Source organism: Hemiscyllium ocellatum, chromosome 23 (assembly GCF_020745735.1).
Source record: "Hemiscyllium ocellatum isolate sHemOce1 chromosome 23, sHemOce1.pat.X.cur, whole genome shotgun sequence".
NCBI lineage: Eukaryota > Metazoa > Chordata > Chondrichthyes > Orectolobiformes > Hemiscylliidae > Hemiscyllium > Hemiscyllium ocellatum.
This window is the reverse complement of record NC_083423.1, coordinates 36,149,962-36,176,331: the sequence shown is the minus strand read 5'-3', so window position 1 is coordinate 36,176,331 and position 26,370 is coordinate 36,149,962.

Genomic DNA, 26,370 nt, shown 5'->3' with positions numbered 1-26,370 from the left:
TACACTTTGACCTGATATCCTGAACTAATTTAGTCCCATTTGCCAGCATTTGGCCCACATCCCATGAAACCCTTCCTGTTCATATAGCCATCCAGATGCCTTTTAAATGTTGTAGTTGCACCAGCCTCGACCACTTTCTCTGGCAGCTTATTCCATACATGCACCACCCTCGATATGAAAAAGTTATCCTTTAGGTCCCTTTTGTATCTTTACCCTTTTACTTTAAATCTATGCCCTCAAATTTTGGACTCATCATCCCAGGGAAAAGACTTTGCCTGTTTGCCCTATCCATACCCCTAATGATTTTATAAATCTCTCTAAGGTCACCCCTCAGCCTCTGACGCTCCAGAAAAAATAGTCCCATCCTCTTCAACCTCTCCCTATAGCTTAAACCCTCCAACCCTGGCAACATCCTCGTAAATCTTTTCTGAACCCTTTTAAGTTTCACAACATCCTTCCTATAGCAGGGAGATCAGAATCGCATGCAATACCTCCAAAAGTGGCCGAACAAATGTTCTGTACAGCTGTAACCAGATCTCCCAACTCCTATACTCAATGCACTGACCAATAAAGGTAAGCATACCAAACGCCTTCTTCACTATTCTTTCTACCTGCGATTCCACCCTCAAGGAACAATGAACCTGCACTTGCCATTGTACTCTTCTTGGCACTGTACTTCTGTGCTGAACAATGAGCAGTTTTAACTGTAGGAAAAAGTGAGAACTGCAGATGCTGGAAATCAGAGTTGAGAGTGTGGTGTTGAAAAAGCACAGCAAGTCAGGCAGCATCCAAGGAGCAGGAGAATCGACCTTTCAGGCATAAGCCATCATATAGTTTTCAACTGTATGCCTGCACACCTAGGGAAATGAGTTGACTCCATCCAAATTTAAATCAATTAGATTGAACGCCTTTAAAACTCAGTTCCCAGTTTGAACCAGCAATGTTTTACTGAAGTGTGACACCTGGCAGAACATTTCCTCCAGTCACTCAGCAACTTGTTTTCTATGTTTATGTAAATATTCATATAAAACTGATTCCATTCAAAAATAAAAGAAGAAAATAACAGAGGGACACATAGGCTGCATTTTACAGTCTGTTTTTTACATAATCTTATTCTGTGTAAACTGCCTCAATTCAACAGGAAAAGATGTGCAAATTCATGTGTAAAATCCACCCAGCACAAATCAAGTTTCGATAATTTGCAGCAATTTAAAAATCATTGTATACTCGTCCCTGATCACACCACCAGTTAAGTTAATCAGCCTGGTGAGCTTTCACTAATTATGCCCACTGTGGGCTTTCAAAGAGGTTTTTAACATTATGCTTTATTGGCCCATGGACACTCACAGCAAGATTTTAAATCTTCTAAATGTATATGTCCATAAAATTACTAGAACTTTTTAAAACAAATATAACTAGTAAATTGTTCATCATAGTTATTTTTTAAAAAGTTGTTTTCATTCATTTAACATTGATTTCACGTAGTTAGAGATTAAATATTTGAGTTAAAATTGCAATTCTAAATCTATTTTAGATGAATTAAGCAAACTACCCATTGCTGCTCTTACTACCAAGGTTTCTACTTGGCAGCCTTCTGTTTCCTGAAGTAATGAGTTGGGTCATGGTGGTCAACTCTGCATTAAACTTTGCCTGATGTAGTTCAGAAGTCCCACTCAGGCATGGCAACATCTATCACATTGCTACCGAAAGCTGAGAAGGTACAGAATTCGTTGACCTTTGGTTTTCTCCTCAGCCAGTGGAGATTTCTGTTTTTTCTTGGGTCTTCCACTTTTCTTTCAAAATTCAGCTACCAGAAGCCATAGTTAATGGTGACTGCCTTCTATTTATCTGTGTTAAAACTACCAGCTATATATTTCATTTGCAAGTGTCCCTTTACCTGAGGAATGAGCATTCAACAGGTTGTGATCAAGTAGCCAACTTACTATGAAGAAGATATTTGGTTATACATTGTCATCTGTCCAATCCATGTAGCTGAGCCACAGCAGATATTATTGACTTGCAATGAGTGTATGCTACTGGAATTAGCATCCTGTAGGACCTGTGAAATGGCGATTTTGTTTTACATGACATTACCTCTCTTAAACATATCAAAGAATACAATATAAATAGGAAAAGAAACTATGTTCCAAAATCCTGCTCGTGGCTTATGGCAGATTTTGCTATTAATGATGTGCTAATGAGTTTGGGTTGAAACATTAACAATAAATTCAGTTCTGAAGACGATGGCAATTTGCCGACTATATCCAAAGCAGAAACCCCATCTCATGCTTCTTCTTGAATTTCAGTAATTTAATGGATGGCCTGGCTGCTATCAATTTACACCTTGCTAAATTACATATCCTGCACTTGACACTAAAATGCTGAGTTTAACTTGAAATTGGGTGAGTGGGTGGCTAACTCAGCAGATGAGTGTCCTCTACTACAATCACAACACAGTTCTGCCCACTGCCATTCTTACTACACAAATCCAGGCACAAACGTGATTTAACTCAAACTAACAGAGCTCCCAAAACCTCCTAATAAGACAAACAGCAATAGTGTACTAGAGTCAGAAGGCTGCTTTTAAAGTGTGATATCCCTGTGGTTCAATGCCTCAAAGGCACTTTTTAACCATTAGGATTTCCAGACAATTTCTTGCAGCTCATTTCTTATGTTCTTCACATTTCTGTATCACTTTGAGGAAGTTTTCTGTGCTGGTTGTGAATGAGACTGAATCTAGTTTCTGAAATAACTCGCATATTGAGGAAGAAGGAGTTGCAACACCTGAAGAAGTGACACCTTTCAGCAGCAGTTGTATCCTTTCGAAGGCAGAAAATCTGAAGAGGCACAGAGGAGATCACAACGAGGGTACAGACCAAATGCCACTCTCTTGGATCTACCTGACGAGTAGTGTGGAAGAGGCTGCAGATCTTCAGGCTGGCTTGTTATGCCTGGAGGGGCAGTCTGCTAGTTGGGAAAGGGAGTGATGCAGTCATGCTTTGTCAAAGTCTCCTTCTCACAGTCACACAGTGACACTAGCCATCTCTCCCAGTGCGCAGGCCACCTACACTCTGTTCATCATGCCATAGCAATACCTCATTTTAACTCTTTACTTAATCAGGCAAAAAGGACCTGAGTCAAGGGTACATTGCAATTTAATCTGACAGAGAAGTCTGCTTTTTTGCAGCATTCCTTACCAGGTTAAGATTTCGGCTATGGAGAGGGTAGTTGGTTGGAGGTAGTTGGGTCATGACAATGAAGCCTTTGGTATGATGTGTATGTATCTTTACGGGTGCATATCTAAGGAGCTGTCAATCACTGCCACTGAACCAGAATGGTACATGAACCTGCACTCAGATACAGGCGAGGATTAAGTCAGATATGTCCACTCTGATTTCCAGTTCACTCTGCCTGCACACATTTAAGGAAACAACTTACATGACTGTTTCAGCTTTATGATGGGTGCGTTTACATTGAATAGAGAAAAGTAACAAATCCATTTACTGTGCACCTGTCGTTATGAATTCTAGCTTTCTTCCAGCTAAATTCAAATAAGTGGATGTGACCATGCTTTAAGAGACACATTCCTGCTTTGGCTAGAACTTTACGTGAAAATCATAGTTGGCAGGTGAACTACGTGTCACAAGCAGGCACATTGAATAAAATTAAAGCTGATCCACCCTCATGCTGATGTCACAACATGACGATAGCCCGTCGATAACAGCCCCTCCCACCACCCACCTCACATCCACCCCCACCACACCAGACACTCAGGCAAACGTTTATTCATGTCTTGCGTTAAAATTGATCTTTAACAATGCTTCTTTCTTCATGAATATTTAGTAGCTCAGAATCTGGTAAGTGCCTAGCTAAACCAGATGAAGTGGAACCAAACTCAAAATTTATACAAAATCTCTGACAGTTTTCTTTCCATTTGACTATGATGTCAGTGTTATTTTAGCAAAATAAATTATGCATTTTATATGGCGCAGTGTAAATAATTCCTTTAGATAGTTTAATTTACAGACAGCATTGTTTCTTAATTTGCTGAACGGTTACTTTCTATTTCTCATACAGGAACCTAAAGCTTGTAATGCTCTAATGGGAAAAAAAGACATCATATTTTTTCTGTGTTTCACCTGAAACTTAGGTCAGCAGGAGGACAAAATGGAGAAAACTGCATTCTCTGCTTCACTGAAGCTTGTGATCAAAGAGGCAAAATCCTGAACCTTTCAACAAGTGCATGAATTATATGACAGCTTGTGAGCCATGATGTATTGAATGGGGTGCATGCAGCACAGTCTCAGAGTATAAATTATCACCAGACCGATTAGCTGCTACCAACTAACTGGCAGGCAGTGTGAGCAAACTCTGTGATCATGGCAATGAAATGTTAGGAGACTGATCCCTCTTTTATCGCTGAGGAGTAGAGAGAAATGCATCTATCTCTTCACATTGTTGTATATTGAACGTGAAAAAAAGTATCTATCAATGTTATTTATCCAAGTTCAGAAATTTGATCTTTCTGATAATGGCTCCAAGTTGTATTTTTGTTTTAATGTGGTGTGTTTGTCAAAAGGTATCTGGTCCAGATCAATTTCATCTCAAAAGTATTGAAAAGCAGAGGGTGAATGACTGGTTAAAGTCCAATGCCCATGGTGGGGGATTCCAGACCACTACATATCCAAGACTCATCTCAAATTGGGCCTGTTGTGTAAGAGCACCCTCTATGCTGTCAGGGAGGGAGTTTGGAATTTTCACCTTGCGATAATAATTCAAGTCAGGACAGTGCAATGCTGGATAAGAGATTTTCAGTTAATCAAGCCCCTGTTGTCCATGCATTGCTGTGATTATTAGTTGCAGGAAGGAAGGCTATGGATTATAATATTATTGCAGAGTACAGGCTGTGTATTAAATTACTTCACATGTATTAAATTAATTATTATTAAATTAAATTATTAAATTACTCCCCACCTACATTCGGGACACCACCCGCGCCCTCCACCTTCTCCATGATTTTCGCTTCCCTGGTCCCCAACGCCTTATCTTCACCATGGACATCCAGTCCCTGTATACCTCCATCTCCCATCACGAAGGACTCAAAGCCCTCCGCTTCTTCCTTTCCCACTGTACCAACCAGTACCCTTCCACTGACACCCTCCTTCGACTGACTGAACTGGTCCTCACCCTGAACAACTTCTCTTTCCAATCCTCCCACTTCCTCCAAACCAAAGGAGTTGCCATGGGCACTCGCATGGGCCCCAGCTATGCCTGCCTCTTTGTAGGATATGTGGAACAGTCCATCTTCTGCAACTACACTGGTACCACACCCCACCTTTTCCTCCGCTACATCGATGACTGTATCAGCGCTGCCTCGTGCTCCCACGAGGAGGTTGAACAGTTCATCCACTTTACCAACACCTTCCACCCTGATCTCAAATTCACCTGGACCATCTCAGACTGCTCCCTCCCCTTCCTAGACCTTTCCATTTCTATCTCGGGTGACCGAATCAACACGGGCATCTACTATAAACCGACTGACTCCCACAGCTACCTAGACTACACCACCTCCCACCCAGCCCCCTGTAAAAACACCATCCCATATTCCTAATTCCTTCGTCTCTGCCGCATCTGCTCCCAGGAGGACCAGTTCCAATACCGTACAGCCCAGATGGCCTCCTTCTTCAAGGACCGCAGATTCCCCCCAGACGTGATCGACAATGCCCTCCACCGCATCTCCTCCACTTCCCGCTCCTCCGCCCTTAAGCCCTGCCCCTCCAACCGCCACCAGGACAGAACCCCACTGGTTCTCACCTACCACCCCACCAACCTCCATATACAGCGTATCATCTGCCGTCATTTCCGCTACCTCCAAACGGACCCCACCACCAGGGATATATTTCCCTCCCCTCCCCTATCAGCGTTCCAAAAAGACCACTCCCCCCGTGACTCCCTCGTCAGGTCCACACCCCCCCACCAACCCAACCTCCACTCCTGGCACCTTCCCCTGAAACCGCAAGAAATGCAAAACTTGCACCCACACCTCCTCCCTTTCTTCTCTCCAAGGCACCAAGGGATCCTTTCATATCTGCTACAAATTCACCTGCATCTCCACACACATCATCTATTGCATCTGCTGCACCCAATGTGGCCTCCTCTATATTGGGGAGACAGGCCGCCTACTTGCGGAACATTTCAGAGAACACCTCTGGGACACCCGGACCAACCAACTCAATCACTCCGTGGCTCAACACTTTAACTCCCACTCCCACTCCACCAAGGACATGCAGGTCCTTGGACTCCTCCATCGCCAGACCATAACAACACGACGGCTGGAGGAAGAGCGCCTCATCTTCCGCCTGGGAACCCTCCAACCACAAGGGATGAACTCAGATTTCTCCAGTTTCCTCATTTCCCCTCCCCCCACCTTGTCTCAGTCAAATCCCTCGAACTCAGCACCGCCTTCCTAACCTGCAATCTTCTTCCTGACGTCTCCGCCCCCACCCCACTCCGGCCTATCACCCTTACCTTGACCTCCTTCCAACTATCGCATCTCCATCGCTCCTCCCCCAAGGTCCTCCTCCCTACCTTTTATCTTAGCCTGCTGGACACACTTTCCTCATTCCTGAAGAAGGGCTTATGCCCGAAACATCAAATCTCCTGTTCCTTGGATGCTGCCTGACCTGCTGCGCTTTTCCAGCAACACATTTTCAACAATGTATCAGTCACCAGCCACATGGAGAACAGCAAGAAATACATGATTTTGTTGTATTTATGGTGTTTAGAATGCTGTCTGGTCTCAGGAGAGGTTGAGACGAGAGGAAGACGTTAATTGAGCTTGGAGCTACTTATCATCTGTTCTGATGTTGAAAGGAGAGAAGAGTTGTGTAATTAAAACTGTTTCAAAACCAGAACTTTCAGTCATGGGACAGTGTTTATACATGGGGAAATGCAGCTTAACAAAGTGTTTACATTTTTTTTTCGCAAAGCCATTGTGCGTTGTACAAGATAACTGTGGGACCTTTAGCGCTAAAACATCCATAATGAATTTCAATATTTTCCTTTGTTCAGAATTGTTACAGTTCAAATAAGTTCTGACTTTGGGGAAAGCTATTCAGATTGTCTTGGGAGCTGAAATCAGGAAGAATATCTGATCAATCTTGAGAAGAGAAAGGCTTTCTCATAAAAAAAGGTGATAGAACTCATACTTTAAAGATACACTTGACTATCAACATAAAGCGTAGACCAAACAGCAATACTGACAATCTGAGTCAATGCTCTGAAACAAAAAGCCTCAAATGCACAAACAATGCTCACTTACAATGTAAGAATACTGCATCAGTTAAACAATGGATCACTCCCAGAGGATGTGCAGAAGAACAGAGTGACCTGGCAGCAAATGGTCAAGTGGCATTCATACAAAGATGTCATATAAAGTTCTCAGAAGCAGACAGACTAAGGTAGAGCTGTGTGGGACTCGGGAGTGGTGGTAAGGAGTAGTAAGGGCAGACAGGAACCGGAAAACAGACAGACCAATTAGGGGAGCTGATTTGACAAAGGTCAAAGTGTAACGTCAAACTGCATGTAATTGGAGGATATTTCTCCTTTGTCCCTTGAGACTAGATATGGAATTAAATTAAAACTGTAAGGACAAAGGCACTTGTGAAGTAGTGGTAGTGTCTCAATCTTTAAGCCAGGAGACCCATGTTGTAGTCCCAATAGTTTTGGAGGAATGTAGGAACATCTTTGAGCAGGATGATTAATTTTCTAGAACACCAAAACTAAAATTCTACACTTGATAGAATTAAGAGTTTCTGGTTGTTTGATATAAAGAAAGATCTGTACTTATGAAGAAATAAGGGGAAAATAAAAGCAGTCTATTTTTGATCTAGTTAAGGTATGTAAGTGGAGCTCAGGACCCTGATTTACTCATCCCGCACAATGTGTGGGAAATACTAAACATTCCCAGTGGTCTGGATGGCCATGTGTCCAAGAAGTGCCTCTGACTGGAGCAACTCAAGCCCAGGAGTTTGGAGCTTTAGTGGCAGCTTGGGGAGGGTGGAGGGGTGGGGGGGGGGGGGGGGGGGGGTGGAGGAGGAGGAGGGGGGGGGTGCGGTTCGGGAAAGGTGGGGTTGCATTTAGTAGGCTAGAAGGTTCATGTATAGCTCATTTTAGGACACGGTCATCTGGCTCCTTTAAGGAATTACAGTCAGAGAAGGAATGGGTGACTGCCAGACAGAAGAAGCAGGGCAGACAGGTAATGAGGAGATCCTCCAGGTGCATATTGCACACAAACAGTTTTTGAGTGTTGGAAAATGGTGAGTGTACAGAACCAAGGCTGTGGCATAGGGGGTGACCTCACAGGGGGAGGAAAAGGAATGGCAGAGCATTAATGGATGGGACTTCGTTAATATGGGGAGTAGACAGGTGTTCCTGCAGCCATAGACATAATTCTAGGATGGTATGTTGCCGTAAAGGGTGCAATAATCAAGGAAGTCATGCAGAATATTCTGATGCAGTCGCAGTGATGCTTGAGGGGTTGTAGTGAAGAGACAGAGGCCATGATCCATGTTGGGATAAATGTCACAGGCGTAAGGAGAGATAAGGTCCTGTAAGCAGACTTTAGGGTGTTAGGAAGGAAGTTGAAAAGTAGGACTTCAAAGATTGCAATCTCTGGATTACTCTCAGTGCTATGCAATGGTGAGTACAGGAATAGAAGGGTAGAGAAGCTGAATGTATAGCTGGAAAGATTGTGTAAGGGGGTTAGGGCTTTAGATTCTTGAGGTATTTGGATCATTTGTGAGAGAACTGGGATTTGTACCAATTGGATGAGTTATATCTGAATAGGAATGAGACAAATATCCTCACAGGGAGGTTTGCCCCTGCTATTGGAGTGGATTTAAACTGGATTGGTAGGGATCCTGAGTTGGAATTGTAAGTTAAAATGCTTGTTTGAAAGTCTGGAAGGCAGAGGAAACACAGGCTTGATAAGATAGAAGCGAATTTAGCAATAGTGAGGAATAAGACAAATGAGCTGTGGGCTCAGGTAGGCAGTTTGGAAGACAATACATAGCTGTGATCGAGATGTGACTTGAAGATGAGCAGGATTGATGTTTCAAAATCCCAATGATAGGGATTCACAGGAAATAGAGAGGGGGATAGAAAAAGAAGGAGGCCACTATATTGACCAAGGAATCAACTATAGCAGTGAGGAAGTGGAACTCTTTGCAGATTCATTAAATCTTCATTAAATGCACAAAAGAGAAAATGTGCTGTTGGGTGTGTTCTATAAATCCTCAAATATTCAGGGAGAGACAGATGATCAAATACATAATCAAATTTCAGAGAAGTGGAAGAGTACTAAGTAATACGAAGGGATTTTATCTGTACACACATTAGTTTTAGTATGCACTGTGGGGAGGGAACAAAATTCTTAAATTGCATCCAGGAAAATAATTTTTAGCTAGTACATTGAAAAGGAAACAGCAGTTCTGGGATTAATATTCAGAAATGAACCTGAACAGTGGGAGGTGTATCAATTGGGGAACATTTTGGAGATGGTGACCATAGGAGAAAGTGAGGGCTGCAGATGCTGGGGATTAGAGTTGAAAATGTGTTGCTGGAAAAGTGCAGCAGGTCAGGCAGCATCCAAGGAGCAGGAGAATCGAAGTTTCGGGCATGAGCCTGAAGAAGGGCTCCCGCACAAAATGTCAATTCTCCTGCTCCGTGGATGCTGCCTGACCAGATGGTGACTATAATTCAGCTAGGTTTAGGATAGCTATGGAAACAAAAAGGATGAGATGGAAGTTCTAAACTCAGGATAGACTAATTTTATGAAGATACAAGTTGGACCAAGGAGAGCGGGAAGAGCAGTTAGCAGATAAAAGTGTGCCAGAGTAATCAAGGAGGAAATAATGAGAGTGCTAGGCAAATGTGTAAGAAAATATTTTTGTGCAAATGAAATGTGAGACCAAGACAGAGAGCCATGACTGTCATGAGACATAAAGTTTAGGATCAAGAAAAAATACAGACAATTTAGAGATTGTTGAATTTGACAAATTTGATTGAAAGTTTTGAGGAGGTAGCCAGTTGTGTTGGTAAGAGTAGTGCATTTGATATGGTCTACATGAACTTTTGCTAGTCCTTTAATAAACACTATAGCAGACTGGTCAAGAAAGTGAAAGCCTATGGGATCCAAGGTTAAGTGGCACAGTGGATCCAAAATCGACAGACCAGCAACAAGCAGGGCAAAGTTTTCATGATTAGAAGTCTGATCCTGCTGGGGTTTCACAAGGATTGATGCTGAAAACTTTGTTTATGGTGTACATTAGTGATTCAGTCTTGAATGTAGGGGGGCATGTTAAACAAAGACAGTGGGCGGCACAGTGGCACAGTGGTTAGCACTGCTGCCTCACAGTTCCAGAGACCCGGGTTCAATTCCCACCTCAGGCGACTGACTGTGTGCAATTTGCACGTTCTCCCTGTGTCTGCGTGGGTTTCCTCCGGGTGCTCCGGTTTCCTCCCACAGTCCAAAGATGTGCAGGTCAGGTGAATTGGCCATGCTAAATTGCCCCTAGTGTTAGGTAAGGGGTAAATGTAGGGGTATGGGTGGGTTACGCTTCGGCGGGTCAGTGTGGACTTGTTGGGCCGAAGGGCCTGTTTCCACACTGTAATGTAATCTAATCTAAAAAATAAAATTGGAAGGATAGCAAGTAGTGAGGATGATAGCCATTAACTGCAGGAATGGACTAGTCAGGTGGGCAGAAAAGTGGCAAATGGAATTTCAGCTAGAAAATTGCAAAGTTTCCCTACTTCAGGGAGGCCTAACAAGACAAGGAACTACACTATAAATGGGAGGACATTGGAAAATATTGAAGAGGAGTCATGGAGTAATAGAGATGTACAGTACAGAAACAGACCCTTTGGTCCAATTCGTCCATGCCAACCAGATATCTTAAATTACTCTAATCCCATTTGCCAGCATTTGGCCCATATTCCTCTAAACCGCTCCTATTCATGTACCTTTTAATGCCTTTTAAATGTTGCAATTGTACCAGCCTCCACTACTTCCTCTGGCAGCTCATTCCATACAAACAGCACTTCCTGCATGAAAATGTTTCCCCTTGGGTCCCTTTTAAACCTTTCCCCCTCATCTTCAACCTATGACCTCCAGTTTTGGACTCCCCAATCCTGGGAAAAAGACCTTAGCTATTCACCCTATCCATGCCCCTCATGATTTTATAAATCTCTATAAGGTCACCCCTCAGCCTCTGACACTCCAAGGAAAATAGCCTCCAGCTCAAACCCTCCAACCCTGGCAACGTGCTTGTAAATATTTTCTGCACTCTTTCAAGTTTAACAATATATGTCTATAGCAGGGAAATCAGAATTGAATGCAATATTCCAAAAGTGTCCTAACTAATGTTCTGTCCAGCTGCAATATGACATCCCCATTGGAAAGGATCCACAGATCCTGGAAGGTAGCAAGACAGATAGATTACGTGGTTAAGAAGCCATATTGTATATTTGCCTTTATTAGCTAAGGTCTAGAATACAAGAGCAGAGATGCTTTGTTCGAATTGTATAAAACGTTGGTTAGGCCACAACTAGAGTACTGTATGTATTTCTGAGCTACACTAGAGATAGTCCAGTGGAGATTGACAGTGATGTGCCTGGGTTGGAAGGTCTGTGATATGAGGAAAGATTGGAAAGATCTGATTTGTTTTTCTTGGACTTGCCAGAGGCGTATAAACTTATGAAGTGTATTAGTAGAATAGATCAGAAAGCATTTTTTCCATGAGCGAATGGGTTAACAACCAGATAACACAGACTTTAAAAAAAGATAGATATTTAAGAGAGGAGTTGAGGAGACATTTTCCTCATACAAAGATTGATGGAAGTTGAAATTCAGTGCCTGAAAAAATGGTTGAGACAAAATTCTTGAAATACTTAAGCAGTATTTGGATACTCATTTGCACTGTTGTACCCTCAAGGGCTATGGGTCAACAGCTTAAAAATGTTTTAGTGTGTATTCAGATCTTTGTTGACGAGCACAGGTACAATGTGACAAATGGCCTTCCTCTGTGCTGTAAATGTCTATGAGACCCAACCACTCCCCATTCCCCCAATCTACCTTCAGCATTAATTCACTTAACTGGCATTCTACCCACTTGGCACACACTTCCCCTCATCCATCTGCCCAAAACCCCCACCACCACCTTCCAACTTCACTTTCCTGACATCTTTAACTCCTTAGGCAGCATCCAGGGAGCAGGAGAATCAATGTTCTGTGCATAAACACTCGATAAAGGGCTTATGCTCAAAATGTCGATTTTCCTGGTCCTCAGACGCTGCAAGACCTGCTGTGCTTTGGCAGCACCACAGTGTTGACTCTGATCTCCAGCATCTGCAGTCCTCACTTTCTAATACTTAACTCTTCACAAAAGCTGTCAAACTCTGTCCTGGACATTGAAACTACAGAGTGAGGCATGCTATGCTGTAAATGGGATGTAGTTTTGATGATAATTCTATTCTGCTGGATTCCAGGATTCCTGTCAGGACTGTATCCCGTATTTTTGGACACAATCTTTAAACATAGTTCTGCCTCTTGATTGCAGTTTTTGTCTATTGAGTAGGTTTGTTTTGTTTTAGTTTGAAAGCGTGTGGAATTTTTATGATCTCCTTCCATTTCCCTTTGTATTTTGACATTTTAAAAGGACTACTTTGACCTTGAATGATATCGCTAGCAATATTTCTTGAGGATGGTGCATATTGTGAGCTGCTCATGATGTATTCCCCAGCAGCGTGATTTCACACATCCTTTGCCAGAAAGGAGCTATAAATTATCTTAGAAAAATGTTTACACCATCAGCTCGATGAGGAGGGTCAGAGATGATGGCCAATGCGTAAATGGGAAGTTAGAAGCTGACAGCCAATGAGTGATCACAGATTCTGCTTCTGTGTTGGCTAATCCATCAGAAAAACTGCTGCTTTGATAATATTTCACAAAAGAGCTGGGGATTCAAATCCCTCGAGAGCAGAGAAGAGTAAATAAATGTGTTACCCTGTCCTAAGCTACTGTTATGAGCAGTTCCCTTGAAAGGGATGCCTAATCCCACTATTGAGAGAATTGTTCCGACTGAGGCTCCTTCTGCTCGACCTCTCCTACCTGGTTTCTTCAGCAGCTTCTGATTTCTGCTTCCTGAAGCATAGCTTCTCATCTCACTGGCAGAAGTATCTTCCGTTATGTTGTAAGATGAGTCATGAGTTTACAGACATATCATAACATAAGTCAACTGAGCAGTACAAAGAGGTTTCTTGTTATACAGTCAGGCAGGAAAGAACTGTTCAGCCTAATCCCACTTCCCTGGCATGTCACGTGTTGCCCTTTTAAGAAACTCAACAAGCGTTACTTTACGTGTTGAACTTTTTTAAAGGACCTCACTCCAGTTGTAATAGGGCAATGGTCAGAAAGACAATGGTGGGACTTCTGGTAAAATCTGGCAGGAAATCTAGTGAGGCCTATCTTGTGAGGCCTATCTGGTGTCAACTATGTCCAGCTTCTTGCCTTTATGTCTGTGCTAAACAGTATAATAGAATTCCAATAATGTAGAAAGAAGCCATTCAGCCCATTGAGTACAGCATCAACCTTCCAAAGAGTATCTAGATGCCACCGTCTCCTCATTTTCCATGTCGAGCCTACACATCCTTGGACACTATGGCCAATTTAGCATGGCTAATCCACCTAGCCTGCACATCTTTGGACTGTGGGAGGAAACCAGAGCATCTGAAGGAAACCCACGCAGATACAGGGAGAACATGCAAATTTCACACAGTCGGTCACCAAAGGCTGGAATCAAACCCAGGTCCCTGGCATTGTGAGGCAGCAGTGCTAAACACTGAGCCACCGTGTCACCCCATAGCTTAATATAGTTGATGTTGAGAGGAATTTTCCCCAGCTCATAGGAGTTTAGTATTAAGGGTCACAGGCTCATGAAATGACTTGTCATTGAATACTAACATAGCAAGGCAGAAATAACATTCTCCTTATATCTCTGGCGAAGGGGACTGGAAGCATCTTGCGGCAACTTTCTTGTGTTTGCAAGACAACAAGGCAAATTTCTAACTAAGGTTCCAATGAAAGGAAATTAAAGTTTGCTAAATGTCTTATTAATGGCCTAATTAACCTTATTAATATTCAATTTCCCATCTTACCAGCCATGCTCCTGCTCCTTGGATGCTGCCTAACCTGCTGCGCTTTTCCAGCAACACATTTTTCAGCATGTTAACAGCCATGCTGTACAAGTTAAATTCTTGACATGGAAATCAGAGTACCTACCTGGCAACTTCAGCTCACAGCTTGCTTCAAAGGATGTCCATGTTGGATATTAAGCACAAACACCTCAGGGCACACTCCATGGATCAGCCACACAGACACTCATCCATTTACATCGATAACCAACATGTGACAGCCTCTAAGAAACTTTAAAGCACATCTCCAGTTTAGTTGCAGTACGCTTCTGCACTTCATGCTGCACGTGAGGCCGCACCAATAATTGTCATTGTAAAACTGCAGCAAGAACACTGTGTGTCCAGGGACACGTATCCAGTTCATGGATTACACCACACTGCATCGCCAGAATGACTAAGTGTGTAGGCAGCGCTGAGGGCATGGAGGATTAGTGCTGTCTCCTATCATCATGCTATATGACCATGTATAGCATTATGTGAGCTGATCACAATGTTGCCAGCAACCCCATCCGCCAGAATAAAAGGAGCCAAAAAGTTTTTTTTTTGTTACTTAGCATAAACGAGGAGCTGCCCAGCTGCCTTTAAATGAAGAGATTTACATCAGGACCACTTTGACTTCAATGGACAGCAGATGCTAAGTAGAAAGAATTTCAATTTTTTGGCTAACTGTTGGGAGTCAAGTTATACTTGAGGATAACTACTACCTGAATATATACGGTATCTCTTATTGACAATGTTTCCCCCTTTTCCATTTATTGGCTTTGTACCTTTCCAGGGAGACACAGGACAAAGAATGTGGATGCTACAAAGCCAGTTAACTAAGAAGCAAAAAAAACCCCACAAAACCCACAACCAGCTCCTGCATACAAACGCACCAATACTCACCCCCACTCCCTAGCAGAACAAACAGTTCCCACCTCCTTTATAACACTTTAGGACCAGCATAGCAAATAGTTAACTACATGAAGAAGGCATTGGTATGCTTGCCTTTGGTCAGCACACTGAATATAGGAGTTGGAAGGTCATGTTATAACTCCACAGGACATTGATTCGGGCACTTTTGGAGTATTGAGTACAATTCTGGTCTTCCTGTTAGAGGAAGGATTTTGTGAAACTTGAAAGGCTTCAAAAAAGATTTATGAGGATGTTGCCAGTATTGGGGGGTTGAACTATAAAGAGAGGCTATAGGAGCAGGAGAATCAACGTTTTGGGCATAAGCCCTTCTTCAGCTCAAGCAATATGTCAGGAGCAATCACACAACAACTTTAGAGCTCTAATTCCTTGCTGCTCAAGATCTGTCATTAAATTGCAGTTGGACCTTTGAGCTAGTAGCATATGGAGTCAACATGTGTGCTAGCCGTACTCTACATGCAAATTTGAGAATTATTATTTAGTGAGTGTGGAGGGAATTTACAAAATCTACCCTCAGCTTTCACACTTGAGTACCCTCGTATCTTTTCTCACCTCAACTCCATCCCCAACACTTGGTGACCGTTTAGAAGTTTATAAAATCATGAGGGTCCTGGATAGGATAAATAGGCAAGGTATTTCCCCTATAGTTGGAGAGTCCAGAACTAGAGGGCATAGGTTTAGGGTGAGAGGTGAAAGATATAAAAGTGACTTAAGGGGCAACATTTTCATGTAGAGGGTGGCGTACAGATGGAATGACAAGAGGAAGTGTTGGATGCTGGTACAATTACAGCATTTAAAAGGCATCTGGATGGCGATATGAATACGAAGGGTTTAGTGGGATATGGGCCAACAGCTGGTAAATAGGACTAGATTTATATAGGACATCTGGTCAACATGGACAATTTGGACCGAAAGGTCTGTTTCTTATGACTATCTATGTCTCTATGACTCAGAATCCTATGACGCTATCTACATGTACAACATCCCACTCCTTAAGGGTCCTGGTTCCATGGACAATAGTGGCCCTCTTATTGTGCTAATATTACCATATGAGGCTCAGCAGTAAATGCCAGTAAGTCATTCATCCACAAAAACGATAAAGCTAGATATAGTCACGTCCTCATACTGTGTGCAATGTGGTGATAATCCCTGACCAACCCCTCCTTACACTGTTGGTGATAGGTTGATCATAATGCACTAGCAACTGCGCTAGCTGAGACCAAGTAATGCAGCAGAGTAGAAATCAAAGATAAGCATTTCCCCATGTCTGACTCAGAAATACTGACTTCCCCTATGAAGAATAGGAAGAGATCTGAAAATATTTCTTATTTCCACCTTTGCAGTATTCCAATGATTTCACTATGTTTACATTCCTGATTCATAATTATTTTACTATAACTCAGTCATTAATTCATTTAGAAAAGTAAATGCAGTAATTTATGAATCACTACTGTAGCTCCCTAAATATAGTTATGATGTATGAAACACAAACCTGAATTTACACTTGGCCTCAAGCAATATAGGAGAAAGTGAGGACTGCAGATGCTGGAGATCAGGGCTGAAAAATGCGTTGCTGGAAAAGCGCAGCAGGTCAGACAGCATCCAAGGAGCAGGAGAATCAACGTTTTGGGCATAAGCCCTTCTTCAGCCCAAGCAATATGTCAGGAGCAATCACACAACAACTTTAGAGCTCTAATTCCTTGCTGCTCAAGATCTGTCATTAAATTGCAGTTGGACCTTTGAGCTAGTAGCATATGGAGTCAACATGTGTGCTAGCCCTACTCTACATGCAAATTTGAGAATTATTATTTAGTGAGTGTGGAGGGAATTTACAAAATCTACCCTCAGCTTTCACACTTGAGTACCCTCGTATCTTTTCTCACCTCAACTCCATCCCCAACACTTGGAATGACATTAGGGTTAAGTCATGCCTTTGCATGTGTGTAATCAGAAGGTAACTGCAGTGATATTCATCAGATTGTGCAATCAGATATTCACAGCAATGGGGTTGCTTTCTCTTTCTTTTGCAGTTTCTTCAATTTTATTTGAACAAACACCAAATTTTATTCTAGCCATGATTACAAAATGTCAATGTGGTCTATTGACAGACAGTACACTGTTGATTATGATTATGAATATAAATCAGCAGCAACACAGAGATGCAAGGGGCAGCTGCAACCATGGCTGTAACTTCATCACTTTCTATGGGTCCAAATCCTTATCCTCCATGTCACCTCTGAAGCAGAGGATTGATCCTTCCTCCCTTAAAAGCAGAATGTCGTGTTTTCTTTACTCATGTTCTTGGCTTAATTCATGACTATCTCCTTAAGATACTCTCTCAGTGTTCAAATGGAAGGGAATTGGTCCTGCACAATAAGAGGTTTAAAGTCAAAGTGGAACCTTTAAATATCACAATAGGTCAGGCAAGGAAATCCAAGAATTTCAAATTACACCATATTTAATGAGTGTGCTGTGTCACTTGACATAGTGGAGGGAAACGAATAAGAGTGGAGATAACAGAGATGTACTGTCCTTATCCACTCTGCCACTTATCGTCTAACGGCAGCTGCTTCTTAATTACAGAGAAGCACTGCCCTTGAAACTAATGCATCCTGAACCAGAATTGGGAATTGACAATCTCCTTCTACACCTGCAGATGCGAAGCTGTGCCACGTGTTTCAAGAAGACTTCCAGAGCAAGCCAAACGAAGCATGAGCAGAGTTGTCAAGATAATAACTTCCTTCAAGGTTTACTCTGTGTTCCCGCTCTGTTGTAATTAAAGGCTAGTAAATATGACACAGTGTATTAATCAAATGAAGAGCATTTACTCCCTCTGTTATATATGTGAATGTTGGTATTTGAGATTACATTGTGTCATCCCTAAGTGCTTGTTCTTTAGTTCAGATATATAACACCTAATGTGCTGCTCCTTTATTTCTGGGAGATGCATTGTCTGGCTTTAAGCCTTGACTAGTACAAAGACAAAATACTGCAGATACTGGAAACCTGAAAATAATGGAAGCATTGCTTCAAAAGAGTGTAAATGGTAAAATCATTACCAGCATTTGCTACCAGAGAAAAGAGGAATAGTAATTATGATCTGAAATTATTGAACTCAGTGGTGAATTTGGAAGGTTATAAGATGCCTAATTGAGGATGAAGTGCTATCCATAGAATATTTGACCATTTTATTGGAACAGTGAAGTCAGTAGATGACAGAGACCTCAGAGGGAGAGTGCAATAACAATTCAATATTATAATCTAGGGGTTGCAAATAGGGATTGAGCAGGTATGTGCAGCAAAGTGACCATCCAAACTACAGTTGGACTCCCCAATGGTGATGAGACTGTAAGTACTGAATACATTGTGTTGAATTAAGCAAAATATAAATAAATCTTTATTTTACAGGAAACGAGTCTTTAGTCACTGGACAGTGGGAAATTTAGTAGGTCAAGAGACAGGTCTTCTATCCAGTGCAAGTGCATAAGAAAGTGTTTTGTGATGGGTAGTAGATTTTGGTGGTAATGGAAAATTGAGCCACGGTAGTACAGATTGACAGACTGTTAGAATGCTCACAGGAGAGGACAAGAAAACCTGTTTTTGATGGTATGGTGGCATCTCCCTGGAGGTGGCAAAAATAATGGAAGAGAATCTGTTCAATATTGTGGATAAAAGTGTGAAAGATAAAGACAATAGGAACCCTATAATTAATCTGGAAGGGGTAAGTCAGAAGAGCAGAAAATATGACGAACAAAGTGAAAGGTCTGTCAATCATGATGAAGGGAATTCAGAAGCATTTCAGACACACTGCTGTGGAGGCTGATTTAGTTAGAGGGTTGGTGGCAGAGCTTAGATTAAATTCCCTGCTGTATGGAAACAGGCCCTTCAGCCAACACGTCCACTCTGACCCTCTGAAGAGTAACCTACCCAGACCCATTCCCCTGTATTTACCCTAATGTACCTAACACTATGGGCAATTTAGCATGGCCAATTCACCTGGCCTGCACATCTTTGGATTGTGGGAGGAAACCCACACATACACGGGGAAAATGTGCAAACTCCACACAGTCGACTGAAGTGATAGAGAAATGAAGTGTAGAAAATGGATTCTTTACAGGAGAGGGGTGGGAAGAAATATAACCTAGAAAGCTGTTGGAGATAGTGGGCAATGGGCTCATAAAAGGTGTTCGTTGACAGACTAACCTAGAAATTATGTCAATAGTACTTTGTATATCAGTGTTTTCATATATTTTCCTTTCTTCTTAATAGAGGATACCCCTTCACCAAGGTTAACAGAGTCCCTATCAGTGTCCAACCAATTTATTACATTTCTACCCTCACCCTTCCCCTGCTTCTCAGAACTGTGGCAGAGTTTATTTTGGTTCTCCATTCCACCTCATCAGCCTCCATACTCAAAGAATCATTTTGTGCCATTTTTGCCACTCTTATCAAAAATAGCAGCCCCTGTCTCTGCTTTCAGTACGTCAATACATTTTCTCTGTTCGTTGGTGTACTAACAAAGGACATATAATGCCGGCTCTTTCATCTTCCTTTCCCACTAGCCAAGGCCCCAATATTTTGTCCAGGTTATACAGTGATTTACTTGTATTGTATATGTCACGCCAAATGTGGTACATTTTCTACACTGGGGCGATTAGACACGTATGTTGCTGAATAACGTCTTTCAGTCTGTAAATAGTACAAAGAAGTTTTGGTTGCTTGCCACTTACTTCCACTCTGACCTTTCTGTCCTTAGCCTCCAGCACTGTTTTGATGACCCTATTGTAAACTCAGGGAACTGCATTTCATCATTCAGTTTAGCACTGGTCAACATTCCTGCCTTACTAATGTAGACAACAATTTCAGTTCATAACCACTGCTCCTGTGTTTTGGGTGATGGATACTGCTGCTGCATCTTCTCTGCACACATCTTTTATTTCTTACTGTGCTCTATTACCACCAGATTTGCCATTATTATCTCTATTATCATTTAATCTCTCTGGTCATCCAATGTACACAGACCTTTAATTTTGTTTTTTCTTCTCCTCCTTCCTTATTCCAGTTCCATGTGTGCTTAAAACCTTTTGTATCTTGAACCTCTTTTCAAGTCCTGATGATACTATCATTCCTCAGCACCTGATTGGAAAGCAGGGTCTGCTGGGCATAAATACCTTCTTTTGTAACTGGATCCTGGACTTTCTGACTGGGAGACCTCAGTCAGTCCAGATTGGGAACAGCATCTCCAACACCATCACACTGACCACGGGGCCTGCCAGGGCTGTGTGCTCAGTCCACTACTATTCACCCTACTGACACATGACTGTGCAACAACATACTGGTTGAATCACATCAAGTTCGCTGATGACACGACTGTAGTGGGTCTCATCAGTAGGAACGATGAGCCAGTATACAGAAAGGAGGTGCAGTGGCTAACAGACTGATGCAGAGCAAACAACCCATCTCTGAACATGGACAAAACGAAAGGATTCAGGAGGACACAGGGCGTCCAATCTCTGCTGGACATCGACAACTCCCCCACGGAGATTGTGAAGAGCACCACTTTTCTTGGTGTCCACCTGGCAGAGAATCCGACCTAGTCCCTCAACACCAGCTCCATTGCCAAGAAAGTCCAGCGGCGTCCCCACTTTCTGCATAGAATGAGGAAAGCCCACCTCCTCCCCCACGCCCATCCTCACCACATTCTACAGAGGGTTCATTAAGAGTTGCTGAGCTGCTGCATCACTGCCTGGTTTGGGAATTGCACTGTCTCAGAATTTAAGACTCAACAATGGATAGTGAGGACTGCTGAGAAGATCATTGGGGTCTCCCTTTCCTCCATTACAGACATTTACACCACATACTGCATCTGAAAGGCTAAGAGCATTGTGGAAGACCCACAAACCCCTCACTCAAACTCTTTTCCCTCCTGCCATCCAGCAGAAGATACAGAAGCATTCGGTCTCTTATGGCCAGACTGTGCAACAATTTTTGTCCCCAAGCCATCAGGCTCCTTAACACTGTATGATTGGACAGTTTTCCATCTGAAATTCTTTGCACAACTTTAAATTGCTGCTAGAACAATGTCTATTGAATGTAATTCTTTTATTATACTAATTTGTGTGAATTGCACTTCCTCTACACTTTGTGCCGCCCTTTGTATGATCATGTGGTTTATGTTGTCCATGTAGCACCTTGGTCCCGGAGAAACGCTGAATTGTTTTTTATTGTATCAGTTGTATAAATGACATATAAAATCTACTCTACTCTTTGTTTCTGTCTCATATACTGCCTGATCTGGTAAGAATTTCCAGCCTAGCTTCTCTGAATACTATAGATTTTCTTGGACTTTGCATGACAAATGCATGACTGGGAGGCACCATTTTCCATGACCAACTAACCTAAACTATCTTCTTACTTCTCTATACATCTCACAATGAGAATTGGATAAATACTTAACCATAAAATAGTTGCAAAATTGAAATTAACTGAGTGACTCTACACAGAATAAAAACATTAAATTTGTGCATTTACCAACAGTTGTAAATTTTCACCCAAACTTCAGTGACTCACTTAACAGCTGGTTAACACACAGGCTCTGTTTTGAAATTACATTGCATTGGCACTCTTGCACCCCACACCCACCATGATCTGAATATTGCCTTCCTGCTTATCATATCCAAAGGACAAAGGAATAAATCCAGGCACTGTTATCAAGATGTGTCATGAGTTAACTGAATTTATCCTTGTTTGACTTTTGTATTCTTATTGGTAATCCACAAGGTACGAAAGCAGTTTAATTGCATTTGCCAAATCATCATTTGATCTGGGTCACAGTTATCAATTTCTAACAATGGTTTCTGATGGGAAAAACTAATTTCTGGAGAAGTAACAAAAAATCAATTGAACTCAATAAAAGGGTGGTGGGATAATATTTCATTAAAATTTGTCATGTTGCATTATCTGATCACATGGCTGGTCTAGTCATTTCTTAACAGTATACAGTAGTCCACATTTGAGCTCGGCCTAATTGGACAACTTCATTTCCAATAACATAAAGAAGGCCTCAGAAAAATGTAGGAGTATTATTAATATGAACTGGCCATTCAGTCATTTGGCATTCAATTCAATCATGTTGATCTCCATCTCAGGTCCATTTATCTGCCTTTGCTCCATACCTTTTGATACCCTTACCTAAGAAATACCAGTCAAAATAGTCTAAAAGTTCCAAGTGATTCAGCATTTAGAGTTTTCTGGGGGGAGTTTCAGATTTCTACCATCATCTTTATGAACGTGTTTCCTGATGTCATTCTTGACTGGCCTGGCTTTACAAATTTTCAACATCATAATGGATTATATGATGGGTTATTTCATGAGTTAGATTGGAGCTTTAAAGAATTGACTCTTAGTCCTTTGGCACAATCCACAGGACAGTAGCACAACATTGGAGGGCAAACATCAAATGTCTTGTACCTTCAGTGCTTTGTGATTGCATGAATAATAATGCAAGCCAACTAAATTATGAAGAATGTCTATATTCAGCTCCAAGCTATACAAGCTCACTATTGATAAGACATTCCACTTCAAACTAATCTAAATGCAATTGCAATGGAAATAAAATAAATTAATTCTATGCAGGAAGTTCAAGGTAGTCTGATGATCACACAATTTGAAGGAAGCTTCAACACCAAATTTAATGAACTTTATTCATCAACCTAACTGATGTTTGATGCCCTTATTAACTTAAGATATTAAATTTTGTCTGACTGCAGATGGAACTTATTATGTTTTACCCCTCCTAACCCAATATACCCTTCAGTAATATAAATTCCTGAAGAAGGGCTCATGCCCGAAACGTCGATTCTCCTGCTCCTTGGACGCTGCCTGTCCTGCTGCGCTTTTCCAGCAACACATTTTCAGCCCTTCAGTCATATAGTCAAGATTAGAGTGGTTCTGGAAAAGCACAGCATGTCAGGCAGCACCTTAGGAGCAGGAAAATCGATATTTTGGGCGAAAGCCCTTCATCAGGTTCCAGAACCATTCTGATCTTGACTCTAATCTCCAGCATCTGCAGTGCCCACTCCGCCTTTAATAACGTTGCTCCATTCTGACTTGTCACTGCTGCTGAGTTGTGAATTATCCAGCTGCAAGCCTTCATGTGAATGGTTTAGAATAAGCACTACCTGGTGCTGCAGTGGGGAAGAAACCCCTTGAATAAACTCCTGAAAGCCTGACAATGAAATAGTTAGAGATTTGCAGGCAAGTCTATCTGATGTCAAGGACACAACACCAGTTACATTTCTTTTGAGGTTTCCTACATGAATCGCATGAACTGGTGTATGGTCATGCTGACATTGACTTGTCGTTGAAAAGAGAACTAATCCTTCAGGTTAAGAAATACTTTCCTAATTTCCTATCCATCTATTCTCCAGAATTGGCCAACCCTGATGACAGGACTCATTAGCTAATACATTTTGACTAAGACAAGTCAGTATGAATGGACCAATGATCTTTTATAGTTTTTTTTAATTCACTGGTAGGATGTGGCATCAATGACTGGCCAGCATTTATTGCCTGTCCCAGTTGCGCTTGAGAAAGTAGTAGGTGAAAGTGAGGACTGCAGATTAGAGTCAAGATTAGAGTGGTGCTGGAAATGCGTAGCAGGTCAGGCAGCATCCGAGAAGCAGGAAAATCGACATTTCAGGCAGGAGCCTGATGAAGGGCTTCTGATTCCTGATGAAGGACTCCTGTCCGAAATGTCAATTTTCCTGCTCTTCGGATGCTGCCTGACCTGCTATGCATTTCCAGCACCACTCTAATCTTGAGATGATAGTGGTGAGATGCCTTCTTGAGTTTCTGTAGAGCAGCTGTAGTTAGACCCGCAATGCCATTAGGGATGACCTTCCTTGATTTTGACACAACGACACTGAATGGCGAAATACTTACATGTCAGGATAGTGAGTAGCTTGGAAAGGAAATTACAGATAGTGCTGTTCCCATATATTGCTTAATTACTGAGTCACTAAGGTCTCCTCTGCAACCTACATGCTCCTTGATGGTTATTCTATGACAATAATGTTGGTTCAACACATTACAGGTGCTCCCAACCTTTCACTGCAATCTTCAAGCCATTAAATCTTTAATCAATGGAGCTGTTGTACCCTGCATATTCAGAGAAACCTCCTCTGTCACTAATACACTAATGTGTAAATGTGAAGATATCTCTATGTCAGTGCCACTGCCAAATGCAAATACAATATTATGGCTGAGTTTGACTCCTGCTTGACTCTTGACTTTTACTCTAAAGTAGAAATGTCAGAATATGTTAGGCTGTCACAGTGATGGTATATCCCAACCAAAGCTGCAATCCTGTACTGGTAGCACAAAGTAGAAACAAACCACAGATGCCTACTGCATTTTCTATCAGCTGACCTGCAGAAGACAACCTGATATAGACTGAACATTATGTGCCCAGATATTCCCATTTCAACTTCTGTTTCCCTGTAAATTCTTCAAGCCAACCTGTCGCATTGCAATTTCTTCTGCTGATGCAAGCAGAATTAAATTAAGTTCTTGCTGCCTGTAATTTTGTAAAATTGATGATAAAAGGCTGATTCTTTGTTCAATATCTTCTACAATAATGACAAGGTCTTCTTAAACATTGTCAAGGACTGATAGCCTTTTGGATCATTTTTGAAGTGTACATTGAGGAGCAAGTCGTACACTTAAGTTGAATACTGCAGCCCTCTGGGCCTATTTCTAAGAAAAAAAATGAATGCTTTGACATAAATAAAACTAACTTTAATTTGGCGGTGTCCAAGTTTTTTTCTATGAGTTTCAAATGAGAGCTTCTGGATCAGTGACAATAAAAATGGGGAAAAAAAACTGGAAAAGCCAGTTGACTGCTGAGTATTTTCAACATTTTCTGTTTTTTGTTTAAGATTTCCAACGTTTGCAATGTTTTGCTTTTGAATTAGTGACAATCTTATGGGGATTGAGAAATTAATTTTCGCCATTTAAGGTCCAAATGCCCAAGGCCAAAAATTCACAACCGTCCTGTTTAATAGACCAGATTTACATTTTTATATGAATAATTGAACGTGGACTGGAACAAAATGCACAAGTAATTGAAGCTCAAATTTGTGTGTGGAAAGTGTGTCATCCTGTGCTGTAAGCTCAGCCGTCAATGCAGGGCTTGGAGAATTTACTAAAGAGAATGGGGATAGCGATTTAAAGCAGAAGAAAATTAAGAGTTAGGAGAGTGATTTAAAGTAGGAGCATAAAAATGGTGATACTAAATTAATTAATTATTTAGACTAGATCAATTAATCTGTTTAAAAATGCTAAAAATAAAACAATTAATTAGATAAAACCTTCCCAAAATTAAATGGGTGAAACAAATCAAATGGGTATGGAGGGGTCAATTATCTCAGCTGGCTGGATGGCAAACATTTCTTTCAGTGTAATAACGACAGCGTGCGTTCAGTTCCTATTCTTGCCTCCCTGCTTTGGCCCTGGGTGTGGAAGACATGGCAAGGCAACATTAACAAAAGCACCTCAGGGAAAAAGCAATGAGCCAAGGATTTGCCTTCAGGCATAGAACGAGTGGAACAGAACTGCGGATGACAGGGTCTTGTATCTGTAGCATATGGGAATTTCTCGAAAACACTATGATCTTAGACCACTACATCTGTGGTAACTTGCTGCAGCTTAAGGAATTATGACTTAAGAATCCAACATTGTCGAGGCTGCAGGCAGCTTAACTCTAGGAACTGGTATTGACTTACTGAGAGAATGGTTATAGTCACAGCATAGGGGAGGGTACTCAAAATTGGGTTGGTGGAAGCATCAGCAAGTACAGTGGCACCTCAATAGTCATGGGATCTGGGGGAACAATAGGAGAGTGATTGCAGTTTAACAGGGCTGCTAAATAGTGGAAGGAAACAATGAAAGGTGAATGGGTAAACAGCACAGTAGACAGTGGGAGTGGGGGGTGAAGGTAAAGAATGGGGGAGATATTGTAGGTCATATTGGAGCCTGCAAAACACTGCAGCAAACGCAGATTCTAAAGCTCATCATAGTGACCCGAAAATCAATTGTGATTAAACTCAAAGTCTAGAAGGTAATCCAGCAAGTACTACATGCCTCCACATTCCTGTTTTGTCAGTGGGAAGGAGTTATCCTCTCAAGAATCGCAAGAGATAGAGTAAA